This window comes from Bombus pascuorum, chromosome 10 (assembly GCF_905332965.1).
Source record: "Bombus pascuorum chromosome 10, iyBomPasc1.1, whole genome shotgun sequence".
Lineage (NCBI taxonomy): Eukaryota > Metazoa > Arthropoda > Insecta > Hymenoptera > Apidae > Bombus > Bombus pascuorum.
The window spans coordinates 11,828,452-11,842,474 of record NC_083497.1 but is presented as its reverse complement, the minus strand read 5'-3'; the positions used below and the strand labels follow the sequence as shown (position 1 = coordinate 11,842,474).

Here is a 14,023-nt window from a genome sequence, read left to right as displayed (position 1 = left end):
ATGAATAATCGTTCACCTATTCGTTTCACACCGTCCCATATGATTTATCGCAAATAAATAAACTAAATAAGTCGATTGTGAAAAATGCATTCCACCTGCGATCTCTCAGAGACAAAGAGACCACCTCCATTCTTATTTCCGTCGATTGTTTCTTACGGAAACGATGAATATCGTATAGAATTGAAAGTGACAAATAAATAGAAAGTCAAGGCAGGTTAATTTATACTCGTAATAATACATATTATCGCCAAGATATTCCGTCGAATATTACGTTCGTAGTTTACTGATCATCGGTATCTTATTCGACGTGTCAACTTGAAACTGAAGTTACGGAGGGAACTGTGCGAATGCACAATAACAATGCTTTACACGTTGATAAGTAACCAGGGTAAAAATAAACGATTCAAGGTATCGAGGCCTACGTGCGCAAATTATCTCTCTTTTCGTATTCGATGAGCATTAGATTAGATATCGAATTCTATGAAATGAACATTTTGTAATTGCACCTTATCGACTCAAGCACTTGTATGTATATATAGTGCCATACAGATGTATACAACGAAACGTTTGAAGATCATTTTTCAGAACGTCGTTCAAACAATTCACGTTACTGTAAATAATCTTCGATATTGAAAGTTCTACTGTATTTCAAAAGAAATACCAATTAAGAAACGAGATCAATAACTGCACACTTATCGATTGTTTAGATATTCCACGCGACAATGGTTACAATGATTTTGCCACGTCGTCGCGTACGGTCAGTAGCACTCGCATAAACTCGAATCGATAGAAGCTATCTGTCGGAATGGCTCGATAAATATCGTCAGGACCAAAAGTAATTGTGAAATATTCAAAACGCGATACGCTCCGGATCGTGTCTCGTGACAATTCCGTCGAGTCTAGCCAAATTGATTTATATTCGCGCATTCGTTGACGCGTTACCATCGATTATCGATCGAATGTTGCGTTTGCAGAGGAAATAAATTACGACCAATTAAAAGTTAAAATTGACTCTGTCAAGCTGATCGACCGAATCGAGTCGAAAAGATTTAGAAGCTTTAGAAGCGCTAATTAAATTTCTCTTTTACGTTGATCGTACAGAAATATCCTACTATGTGCTATCAAGCAGCTGCAAAGTTATATAACTTATTGCATTATAACATAATGCTAAGGAACATTTCTTCTGTTTGATTAGCGAGTTATACACGCGTACTGTGTGTATAGGATCGTACAAGTTTTGGTTGGCGCGAAGATTGATTGATGAGATTTATGGCACGCATATCGCGCTATTATCGAGGTAGGCAGAAGGTGAAAGTAAAGAAATGGAAAATACGCGCTGTTCGTCGAATTACTACCATGTACCATTCGAGTATCGATAACCAGATGGTAGAAAAGATGAAATCTGTCTGTCAAAAATGGCAATCGTTCGTGACAGATGTGATTATTTTCTAAGATTCGTTCAGAAACCAAACAACAAATATCCGTAAAATGTGTTTCGTATTTTTCGTACAATTGCGAACGAAATTATCGAACGACCTGATAGATCGACTAAAGATTCGTCCGAGCGCGGAATGTAGCGGTGTTCGAGCTGTACTTACGATAGACCAGTGATCTGCGGCTTGCCAGGGAAGAAAAGTCGAGATCGACAACCACTGGATCTTGGAACGATGCACACGTGTGGTCAGTTTAATAAGAGACTGCATATCGCGTTACGTAGCCGTATAGCGACGTGTCCTGGATACGCTTGATTGTCGTATTCTCTTCCAACCGAGTTCATGCAAAATTCAATGCGATATCCGAAACAGCGTAAAAATGGATTGCATTTCGTGCAGCGGGCAATCGAATCGAATGGACCACGAACAATCGTATCGTTGCCACGGCTCTCCTTCCTGCTGGTCTATTAAACTTTGCGCAACCCACGTTTCGTGGTATTTATCGAGGTCGAATCCAGCAGCGTTCCAAGCGTGGGCCTTAACCTGCCACAATTCGATCGTAATTTTACGACAAAGTGGCCAAACAATTCGATAAAATTCGACGAAAGAACAGACTCCGAGAAGATCGACGTTTCGTTTTACGAATGCAACGGTTGCTCTTTGCGAAATTAATTCGAACGATTCTTTGCGTCTACTCTACGCGCTTTCTTGATTAAAGTGCTTTTTCATAGCTGATATGAAACGTTTGCTATTTGTTTCCAAGTTAACGTCGTTGTATTATACATTTTTCGCAATACCACGATGAATATTCAAAGAACGCGCACAAAAATGTATTTGAGATGTATAAACGAAAAATAATTGATATTCTATTTATATTCTATACCTACTTATACCTATTTATATTCTCGCCACTGTAGATCGCGACGATTCTACCTACCAAGTTGTCTACCTACTCCACTGATCGACCTACGGCTGCGATAGATATTTACGTGTGACTGTTCCGCCTTAAGCCTGTCTGAATTTAACTAGAGTATTCAGGTTGCGCAAACATTTTTCCACTAATGACGGAGAGTAATGCGTTACCGGCAAATCTCTAAGCTCTCTAGAAATATAATAATATCAGGTCAGCCTGCAAAATTCCCCTGCTTCTGAATAAAATTAAAGGATACGAACGGCCAGTTTCAAAGAAGTCATGTGCCATTAAAATAGATAGCTTGAAACTGCGGAATCTCGAAGAATAATCCAATACGTTCAAATTCCCATTTCTTATCAAGATCGTTATCGTTATGCTTTATTTGCTTATTGTTAGCTATATTTTCGAATAAGACGCGAAATCGTGTACGTTCTACGCAAGCGTATACGTAGGTTCGAACGCGGAGAACAGAATAAGAGTAAGAGTAATGTTTATCGTAGAACGTAGGGAAAAGAGAGGGGAAGAACGAGCAAAAGTACTGTTACTCGGACAAAGGCTACCCACGTTTATGGTCAGCTTGCTATAAAAGCGGCTGCTTCGCGCACACCCAGTTCTTCCTGCAGTTTATTGCTATTGGAAACGGTTCAAGAAATCTCGTTGCCGTGTAATGCGTTTACAGAATGACGCTTCATTTTTCCTTATCTCCTTAGGTTCTCGCGCGACGCGACGTTTCTCGCGGAAACCGTTACTAAAGTTCACGCAATGTACATATATCCTGGCATTTTCTCATTCTGTCTATATACTTTCGATTTTAAGATTCCGCTGAATTTCATTGGTAAAACCCAGTAACACACTCTAACATCTTTCGTTTATCTCGGATTCTTTAATCCTTTGATAGCATCGTAGGATAACACGAAGAGTTCGCAACGAACGATTTAAAAGCTAGTCGTTTCTTTATCATCACCATTTTACGTATCTTTGATATCGAATATAGAAGATATAATAATTTCTGCTTGCTATAGGAAATAAATATATATCGGTAATTACGCTACGTGTGGCGAGATTTAACGCTAGAACAATCTGCTCGGATGGAAGATGAACGAAGCATGTTGCATAGGAGGAACTTTTTAACGATTTACTTCGTTCGTTGAAGAATAGTTGAGAGATTCGAGTTAGTCATGGTTCAGAGAATTCTAGCGGAACTTGTAGTATAATAGATTAACACGCTACAACGTGTGGACAATGCATGCGTGATCATGCTCTTCCGATTGCATTGTGGCAATCCCGTGGAATTATCGGAGATGCAAAGAGGCGAATCTGTAATTTATGAATTCGCCGATGAGGTCTGGGTCAATTGAAAATTGCGCTATTACTTCTACCTCCCTTTATCCTTGATCTCGTGTACCAATCGCGATCCATAAACGATACCTTTATTTTTGGCCACCATAGGTTCGAACAAGCAGAGATTCTCAGACTTGCACGAGATCGACCATAAAACTTTTTTCCCCGAGGTTCGTGTTCTCGCGTTGCTATACATAGGATAGGCCTGAAACTTTTTTCTCAAACCATCCCACCTTTGCTCGTCGTCCTCCTACTCCTTCATCTTCTCTACCTTGCCAAACTACATGGCGGCAGGCGAACAAAGAGAATCTTGAAAGAAGAATCTCGTGTTCGAGAAGGTAGAAGAGTCGGTCGATATCTTTTTCGCACGGGAGGTACCGAACCTTTCAACAGGCCAGGATAATCTCGTAAAACGATAATTCACTAAATAACGATACCGTCGGTTTATTAAAAATTGCCAATCTTTGAGATATCAGCAAAAACTAATTCTAAAAGTAAACTATCCGTTACGTATTATGGGATGGGAGTGCCATGGTCGTATAATAAAATTAACGACAAGAATCTTGCAATCTACAAGAATATAGCTGTATGCATACACAGTTTCTCAGGCGAGCTAATTGAATTCGATCGAAGTAACGAAGCTACAGACGGACAAAACTCGACGCTAAAAACGTTAACCCAGATCGATGATCACGCGTCAATGCACCAGGCTGTATCTTACCTTGCTAACAGAAACACGACGAGGTCTTCGATGAACGACATACATACGTGTCCTTTCGACTACAAGCCGTGTCAAATAAAATGTTACACCCGCATATGGGACACGGATCTCGCGTTACATGTCGGCCACACCGCAAGGTCATCGATAGATAGGATCTAACGCAGAAATGTGACCGACGACGAAGCAGTTCGACCACTCTAAAACTCTTTTTTTTTTCTTTTTTTCTTGCGAGAGGTCTTCCTCTCTTCCTCTTAACTGTCTAGTTAAGATAATTTTAAATCATTTTTGTTAGTTTTTTGTCTCTATGTTCGATTAGGGGGGATAAAGCGTTGTCGATGCTTCTGGCCACAAATCGCTAGATCCGGTATTTAATACGAATGTCTCGCATTCCTCTGCGCGTATCCAGCGAATCTTCCTCTACCCAGCATAGACAGAATCAAAGGGACGAAACCGCGATACAACGGCAGCAACAACGGGCGGCCAATAAGTAACGATAGAGCATTAACTTGCCTCGACAGTGGCGGTGCACCATAATACACGTCGGGTGTATACAGCGCTTGAGCAACACCTACAAATAGAAGTCGTAGAACAAGCCAGGGCCCTGTTGCACGCTACTTTATGACTACCAGGACACAGAGTTCGCGGGCATTACTTTCGAACCATTAGCTTGCGCACACTAAGCTTTGCTCCGTCTATACTCGATACCAATTTGTATTTGTAGCTCGAGAAGGGGAATTATTTTCTCGTTTGCAAGAATATTCGGATAACGTTCGATACTACGAGAGATCGTTGACTAACTGGCCGAAATTACAGGGAAATCGATCGATTCTGACAGAGGGTAAGTCGAATATCTTTGTTCAAGATGAAAAAATGTTTATATTTATCGGTTATTTTCAACTAATTATATCGTTAGAGCAAGGTAACATATTTCATTCGCAAGCCTTCCGCTCGAAATTCCTCTGTTCACTGACGCATAACGTGCGCAGTGATTTGCATATTTGAAAGTGAACGAGTGATTTTCGCCCCAAGGGAACGTGACACAAAGATATAGACAACTTCGAAGCTGCATTACGTCAGTTCCTTCGAGGTATCCGAGACTTTTCGCAAAATGACGCGAACTTGTTCGTTTTAAAAACCTCACGAGATTTTCTATCGTACGTTGAACATAAACCTGCATGCATAATACATCCGCTCAGAAGCATTGGAACACATGGTTTCATAGAACACGCGATAATTGATTCAACGAAACCATTAATCGATCGATTTTACAGCGAAGACGTACAAGATAACGATCCGAGAATTTGTAAAAATTATTTGCAAGGGTAATAAATGACACACGGCTTCGAGATCCAACGAATCATTGATACTCTATTACGGCATCACCCTGGTGTTACACGGGTTGAACTCGAGCCACGTGTCTACAGAATCTTACGTTACATCCCTAAATCCTGATACGAAGTATTTGCTGACTGGTCGCCGTTGTAATTTTACTCGAAACATCGCGTTTCATGTTTGTATAATGTAACGATGAAACGAGTAATCAATGGTAATGGAACGTTAGCTTCTCGTACGCTGTGTACAAGTGGCGCGATAAACAAATAAGCGAATCTACGTTCTACCACGTGGCATCGATTCACAAAGTAAGCCATTGATAAATCAGCAGCTGCGATTAGCATAGCAATTATTTCGACATTGCGGCGTGGTTACAAAAATTGTTAGGAGAGAAGACAGGCAGCGCAGCATCGATCGAAGAGCGATTTACCGGGAAACACGATCCGTGGTAACGCGTTACCAGGGCGTATAGAAGCGCATCCTCGATTTTCAATTTTGCCAGCAGGCAAAGACTTAAGATACCACCAAATAAACCAGTCAACGTCCCGACAGCAGCGTATACCACCGACAACAGTGCATACCACCGCGTGGCGGGTACCTAACAAGCGCGAGTCTTCGAGCTAAGGTAACACGAGAGGGCCACCAGCGTCGCGAGAGTCTCCGGTTTCGAATTTGTCTAAAGTAATTAAAACCCTACACGAGGCTTTGCCGCACGTTATGCCTGCAAATCGACGTTCTTCACGAGGGTGGTTGTTCTTTTCGCCAACACCACCCCGAGAGATTTTAAAACGACCAACGATGCTCACCTTCTCCTAACCTGAGTTATAGAAAGGGCAACGTTATACACGTATCCTCCGTTTCGTAACGTTAGAACTTGGAAAAAGGAAGGATTAGGAAATTTATCGCTTTTCTGCGAAGGGAAGGAAAACGGCTGCGTTTTTCTCTTGTTCGTGGCGCGAGTACATCGATGCAGGGTAAACAGAAGAAATGAGAGAAGAAAATAAATGGCCAGCTGTTTAGCAAGCTACCTTGGTCACCCAGCTGGGGATACGTGATGTCACGCGTTGTGTCTCACCGTTACCCCGAGAATTGTATGCAGAGGAGGAATTCGATTGTCTCCAAATTGAGGAGCACTTATCTCGGCACGTGACTCCGCGTCGACGAGAGACAAACGCTTCGTCTTTTTCTCCAGAGTGTTGTCCCTTCTTTGAACAATCGGCGGTATAATAAAACGTTTTTCAGGCTATCGATGTTGCCGTGAAGAATAGAGATGTTGCAGGTAGAACAGAGATACACGCGAGCACGGAATTTATACGTGTTGCGAGGAGATCGTGATACGATACAGTCCCTGGTCATCGCAACTTTCTCAATATCTTTTACCCTTTTGATAAAGCTGCGGGTGTGATCGAGCGCCAATAGTACGGTATACGTACATACGCGTGCTATTTCATCGACTAATGCTAATTCCTAATTCATCGACTCACGAATCGGATATCCTTCCTGAGAGAAGGAGGGTATCAAGGTTCGTCAAACCCATAGTCGCGTCTCCACGTGAATGGCACGCCCTGAACCATGTCTGGCATAACACGAACCGGCGTTCTTGGAAGAAAAGACGAGGGACAAAAGCAAGCCGCGCCATAAATAATGCTACGAATCCACTGTTACGAGAGAGACGTTCGTCCGTTTGTTTTTGCGATCACGTACGCGTTTAATTGAATTTTGAACCGGATAGAGAACATTCTGTGCATTACGTAGCCATAATTTCCTACGGGGAAATAACTCGTACCCATGAAAAAGTGAAAAAAGTTCGTCCGATGTTAATGTTCTCAGTCATGGCCGTTTTAATTGAATAGCACGCGTAGTATACCGATGAAAAGACAGAGTGGGATACGTTCGCGTGGGCGTGGATACCGCGATTATCGAAGACACCCTTGGTGGATGAAGACGTCAGGATTTGACGGGCTTACAATGGAGTATAAATTACCGATGTTAGGAAACGATGATGACGGTGGTAGCGAAAACTCTTATCGTAGACTGTAGACTATACGCGCGTATACGTTTAAAGGTATATGCACCGACGATAAACGTCACTGGAACCTAGGCTTTTATCAAGCATAGGTGAGGAGCGATTTAAGTACCGGAGGGATGTGCAACACGCTCATACACGGCTTCGAGGATCATCGCGACTTCCTGGAACGCCTACGAACCGTTCGACCTCCGAAGACGAGCCACGATCAAAGAGGTCATCGCGGTATCGAGTCTCGACCTTCGTGCCCGACCTTTCGATCCTTCGAGGACAATGAATTCACGGTTGTATCGTAAATCCTTGCCGTTCCTCCAAAGTCATGAAATAATCTCACCAACGAGGGGAAAATTTGACGTCTCATCGAGCCACGTACCCATCATCGAAAGTTATATATTTTTCGATAACCGAAAGACGCGAATGTTCAAAGCGTACAGTCTCGCGCGTGGTTTTGCAATAAATCGTAAACGACTCACCGTTTCACACGACATTGCTTAAAGCGTAGGCAGCTCTGGTGTAGCAATATGGCGCCGTGCCCGGCCGTCCTTTCGTCCCACCTGAACGTATAAAATAGGCAATGCGGTTAATTAACGAGCATTACGTTAGGTGCCAATCTGCATAATTAGCGGCCTGCGCGCTCCACCGAGTGCATTTGTCATTTATATCGTATTTTATCGTATCATAATGTTTACGTGGTGTTTTAAAGGAATGCCGAGCGTTGAATCCGTAAAGAATTATATTCCACCACTTGCACGCATTTATCCTATTTAAATCGGGCATTTCTAACGCGTAAATTTATAGTTTCGTGCTTTCGATCTTGTATACAAAGGCTATACCATTTCTCAAGATATATTTCTACGGCATGTTATCTTTTCGATCTGAAATGCTAGCCGAGCGGAAGGAACGCATTGCTGTAATTGTTGTAGAAAGTGAATCACACGAATCACTCGAATCACGAGATTCTATGTAGAAAGAGAGCAAAGAAAAGACAGGAAAAGACACCGACCCCCTTAAGCGAGATTCCTACTGGTTACTACCTTACGTCTACCTGTTATTGCGGCTACAGAGCTGCATTCCAGCTGAATCTAAATGCCTCTGTCACGGCTCGCAATAACCGTAATGGCAGGAACACGATGTTCCTGCTTCTGGGTGAGCGTGTTCCGCGGCTACGTCACTTTGGACGCACAAATGAGTACCTTTCCTCGTATCCCGCGTCCCAAAACTTTACCCTCCACGAATCACGTCTACCATCGTCTGAAATCGTCGAGGGTGGAATGCGGAACGGATGATTATTTTGCGCGTGAACTTTTCGCGTCTGGCCATTAACTTCTTCCGCGATAACGAGAAATATGTCTTAGAATTATCTACCGAAAAGAAACGACTCGCCGACATTGGCAAGCCGTGTCGTTGATATCGAGACGATCATAATGATAAATCAAGGCTCGACCGTTTCGAGATATCGATGATAAAAGTCGGAACTGAGCACGAACGCGACTCACGTTTATGCTTCGGCAAACCCGTAACGTAGTTTCGTTCGCTGATAATAAGAACGTTCCTCGAGTTAATCAGCCTCGTATAAGGTCCAGGTTATCCTGCATGGTGTGCACAATGCCTCGGACGAGTTCGCGCATCCGTCGTAAGTGGATCTCTACCCGATGGGTCTTACGTGACAACAACGTTTAGATGGTTGCCGCGCGATAAGCCGGAGAAAACTAGATCTTCGACTATAATAAAGGTGGCTTGAAATCGCAGACCCATCAAGACGAATCTCGCCAGCAAACAAGAGTCGCGATAAGGAATCATCAATGAGAAAGATGATGAACCACGTAAAATCTGACCGCGATGTTAAGAAAATCTTTTTGCACTGTATCCAATAGAAATGAAATATTCTTTCACAATAAGTGAATAAGAAAAGAAAGAAAGCAAAAATATTTTTGTCACGGAACCTATCAGTCTTTAATACGTTCGATATGCCCTTTCGCTCGATCATCGAATGAAAAGTGAATCGAAGTTCGCGCCTAACGTGCGTATCATCTAGAAGGTGATAGGAATTAAGTTAGATTCGTAGAAACGCGATTAGCCAGAAACGCTAATAGACTCGGTCTTGAGAGGAAGAATCGCGCGTTGCGCCATGCGAAAATTAGAAAGGCACATGCACTACCAATTGCGATCGTGTCTCTGTTCTCGGTCGTGAGTTTTCTACGTACATAACGCCGCGTCCAACGATTTCTTAATTACGGCAATTATGTTGTCGAATCGAACGGAAAATCGAAGGTAAAACAATTACAAACGATCTGTATATGAATACAAAAGATAGGATACGTGTTATCGAGTTTTGATAGCAAAAGGAAGCTTCGAATCGCCGTTTATCCTGCGAATAATGCCGTTTCGGTATCGCGCGACACTATACGTTTCTCCTTTTTCTCTGTACAGACGAAGCAGACTGCATGTACTTTCTTCGGCCTCGATCCCCTTGCGGGAACCTCGCTTACGTATCGCTTTCGCAATCGTTATTAGACGTTGTTGCGCAAGCAAGAGCGCTCTGTCCTATATGAAATATCGCCCGCATTCAATCTCAGCCGCGGATACGTTGTAATTAGCGTGCAAGACACTGCGTGGAAGCAGAGCCTCTAACGTACCGTGAATACGCGATATCGCGGCTCGCAGGACACGAGTGTCTGCAAAAATTCAGATGCCATTTCAGATAGGTGCTAGGAGATTCGCCACGGCGTTACACCGCTGCAACTTTACGGCAAGCTCACGACATACCAATCTTCGCCTTGGTCTGCCTCCAGTTATTCATCCGTGGCTGGCTTTTACATCGTATTAACGCTCCTCCTATAATAAGTCATGCGGCTGCTTATCGGCGCAACGATAGAAACCAAAACAGTGTTAACGATTTTCCTATTCGAAGATTCACGGATCGACGCGCCGATAAATCTTTCGATACAAATGCGTAATACATTGAGAAAAGGTAATTGCAGCATGAAAAGGTATCGAGAAATGATCTAATCGTTCGCTAACAGCAGATGTGCTGACAGATGGTCGGGACTAAGGCTGTTCTGAAACACGCGCGCTACTACTTGCCTCGGGTCGGTATAATCAAGAGACTATAAACTAACTCGGTTAAATCTCTCCCCTTTATTTTTCACGTCACGGTAAACCTATTACTCTACAAGGATGTCCCGTAATCTATACATCCTGTTCTTCCTTTAATACTAATACCTCCCAGTCGCACTTATACTTGTGTATAGCAGAACAGTATCGACTCCTTACCGATCGCTGTCAATGTTCGACCATATCCAACTTCCGTTGTTTTCAAAGACCTATGTTTATCGAGTTGCAGCTCACGTATCGTTACGTCAGTCTTTTAACTCGACGACGAAACGTAGCATTGCCGGATTCCATGGAAAAACCTAACCCCGCTGTTGCTACGCTAAACGCGCGTATGTTATCTTTAATCTTCCATGACCGAGCGACGTGTGCTTCATCGAGAGTCAACGCGTACGCGTTCAGTGCCAACTCAATTAACGCGATTGCGACAACGATAAATCGTTTAACTTCTTTCCTACCTCTGCCTCTTTCTGCCTTCTACAGGCGTGTGGTTCGAATTAAGAAAATTACCGGTATAATAGGAGACACGAACAAAGGAACTCTGAAAATCCCTTTACAACGACGGTTCATTGGCTAGAATCCATTAGAAAGCAACTAAAGAGTTTCTCCTATTATGAAATCTATTCACATTCGTTTCATGAATTACACCGTGTCCGTAGCGTTCGGAACAATCCGATTAAGTAAGTACGACAATCTTACGAACAAAGAGACGCGAGCTTAAATATAGCTATTTAGCAGCCGGGCTAAGTTTATCTTTATTGAGGTTTACGCTGGTCCCCGTCGACCTCGTTACTGCACCAAGTAAATTACTCGCGTCTCTAACAAACATCATCGTTTATCGCTATTTTTTATAATCACAGTCCTCGGACCGCTTTTATCGTTAACAATTACCTTGTTTATGGGCTGGAATAAAAAGACCATAATTATTAACGATAAGTTTGGTTTTATACCAAATCCTGCATAGATGTGCTTCTTGTATTTAAATATATCTTTGTAATCTGTTTTCACCGAACGGGTCACGCGGTATCTGTGTTTGCACGCATGTGCGTAAATGTAAGTAAGCTGTATGCGATTACGCGAAGAAATACATAAGATGGTACGTACACAGCGGCAAATGACGATTACTCCAACAGGATCGCGTGCTCCAGTAAGCTAACACGTTGCATTAGAGCTGCTGCTTGCTCGGCTATCAACGTGTTACATACTTTGCACAAATACGCGATCGAATCATTTAGCGTTATTTACCGACTGATCACGCGTATTATACAAACCTGCGAACGGATAGCCACAGGTTAATTGAATTAAAAATGGCAGACGTCTTGGTAAGAACTCGATCGTGAAAGAACAAGATTTTACATCGCAAAGAGATTAAGCGGATCTTGGTCGGACCAGTGGATTCTTCAACCAGTGATATTCGTTTTTACGCCTAGTGCTTTAATCACCAGATAGATACCTGTTTGGGAAACAGCGTTTGCTTCGTCTACTGCCTATAATTATCACAACCAACGTACTCACTTATTTTTACATTTCTTATAATTAGATTCGAATATAAGAATTACTTTTTACTTGCAGAAATCTTCGACGATAGGATCGAACATGTATAGTCGCTACACTCTGTTCTAAAAAGGATCGGAGGACATTACGAAAACTGATCTTGCGAATGACATCGGTATTTCGAAACACGCGATAAGAAATGCCATAAGATAGCAAATCTATTCCGTAGCCCGGTTGGGATTCAAAATCGTGATGGTGTTGACAAGACGTGTCCATCGAGATAAATCATTGGCCCGACTCGGTTGGTCACGAGCGGTGACATGTTTCGTACCCCCCTATCAGGACGAGTCTATTAAATCTGCAACAGGACGGAATGTCTGCCACGGTCATTACCATTCCGCCAAGTCGTAAGTTATCTTCGCTGACAGTGGGCGCGCATAGAAATGTCTTCGGCCGTGATACCTCCTGACTTCTTCTTCTTCTTCTTCTTCTTCTGGCTGTTCTCCTTGTTTTTCTTTTCCTTCCTTCCACTTCTCATTCTGTTCGAGGCCGTCTTTGGTCACACTGTCAGCCGCCGACATCCGTATCAGTCTTTACACTCCAGATAGCGCAATCTTTTTGCTGTATTATCTATCTTCTTGTAAAACTTGCAATAAGACCCGAAGAACTTTTTTCCTATGAAAACTGTTGCTTTTATACCGAAGATCGCCACTTGCCATTCAACCATCTTAACCAAGCCTATCAAAGGTTTAGATTCGTAGAGGTATTGGACGGTCCGCGCTGTAACTGATTCGTATAAAATTTGCATCACATTCCAGGCAACCCTTGCCAGTGCCAGTAATAGTGGTCGTGCATCGTAGGTAGATCTTTGAGGAGATCTCACCTCGGCACCTCCGCAAAACTTACGGACACGAACGTAAAGAAAAGAAAAGAAAAGGAAGGGAAAGAACAGCGGCGGAGAGGAAGACATGGAAGAAGAAGAAGAAGAAGAAGAAGAAGAAGAAGAAGACGAGTAACCAGAGCATGGAGAAGAAAAGAGAAAGAGAAAAAGAAGGAGGTAGAACAAGAGCCGCGGACCTTTTCGAGTCCTTCCAATTCTCTCGTGACCATAAAGGTTTTGTTGCAGCCGGATCGCCGTCCAGTCGAACGGTAAATCAAGATGGTTGCTTTACGTAATGGAGTTGCACCGGCCACATCTTAATTAGGAAAAATCTGGAAGCACATCCGTTTCCAGCTCGCCGATGTTAGGTGGAGTTAAGGCGCCCATTGCATTCTCATTAACCGTCTGCTTTTGAATACATTCTATACACCGCACAGCGAATCGCTCGTTACACTATTTATCTTGAGCCTCTGTTTCGTAGAAAACAGACTCGTGGTCGTAATAACACGACCACATGCGTGATACCTGTTGTGGAATCTATCAGCTACCTATTCAACGCGATGAAAAATATGCTATTAAACGTTGTTCATTCAACACTCTCCCTTGAAATATCATTATCGGGCTACGAATTTTTATGCAATTTCATATTTCTTTTTACGAGTACGTCTATAGAAATGGAATTTAAATACCGATTTATTTCGTTTATTATTCCACTTTGTGTTTTATTTTATATAGTTTTACATGTTACGAGTCGTAGATACTTTTTTTTTAC

At 42.6% G+C, this 14,023-nt stretch overlaps 1 long non-coding RNA gene across 1 annotated transcript in view; it reads left to right on the top strand.

The window, feature by feature from the left end:
* The window catches only part of LOC132911533 (uncharacterized), a 245,660-nt gene that overhangs the window by 167,833 nt on the left and 63,804 nt on the right, over positions 1–14,023 (top strand). The gene's annotated exons all lie outside the window — the stretch shown is intronic.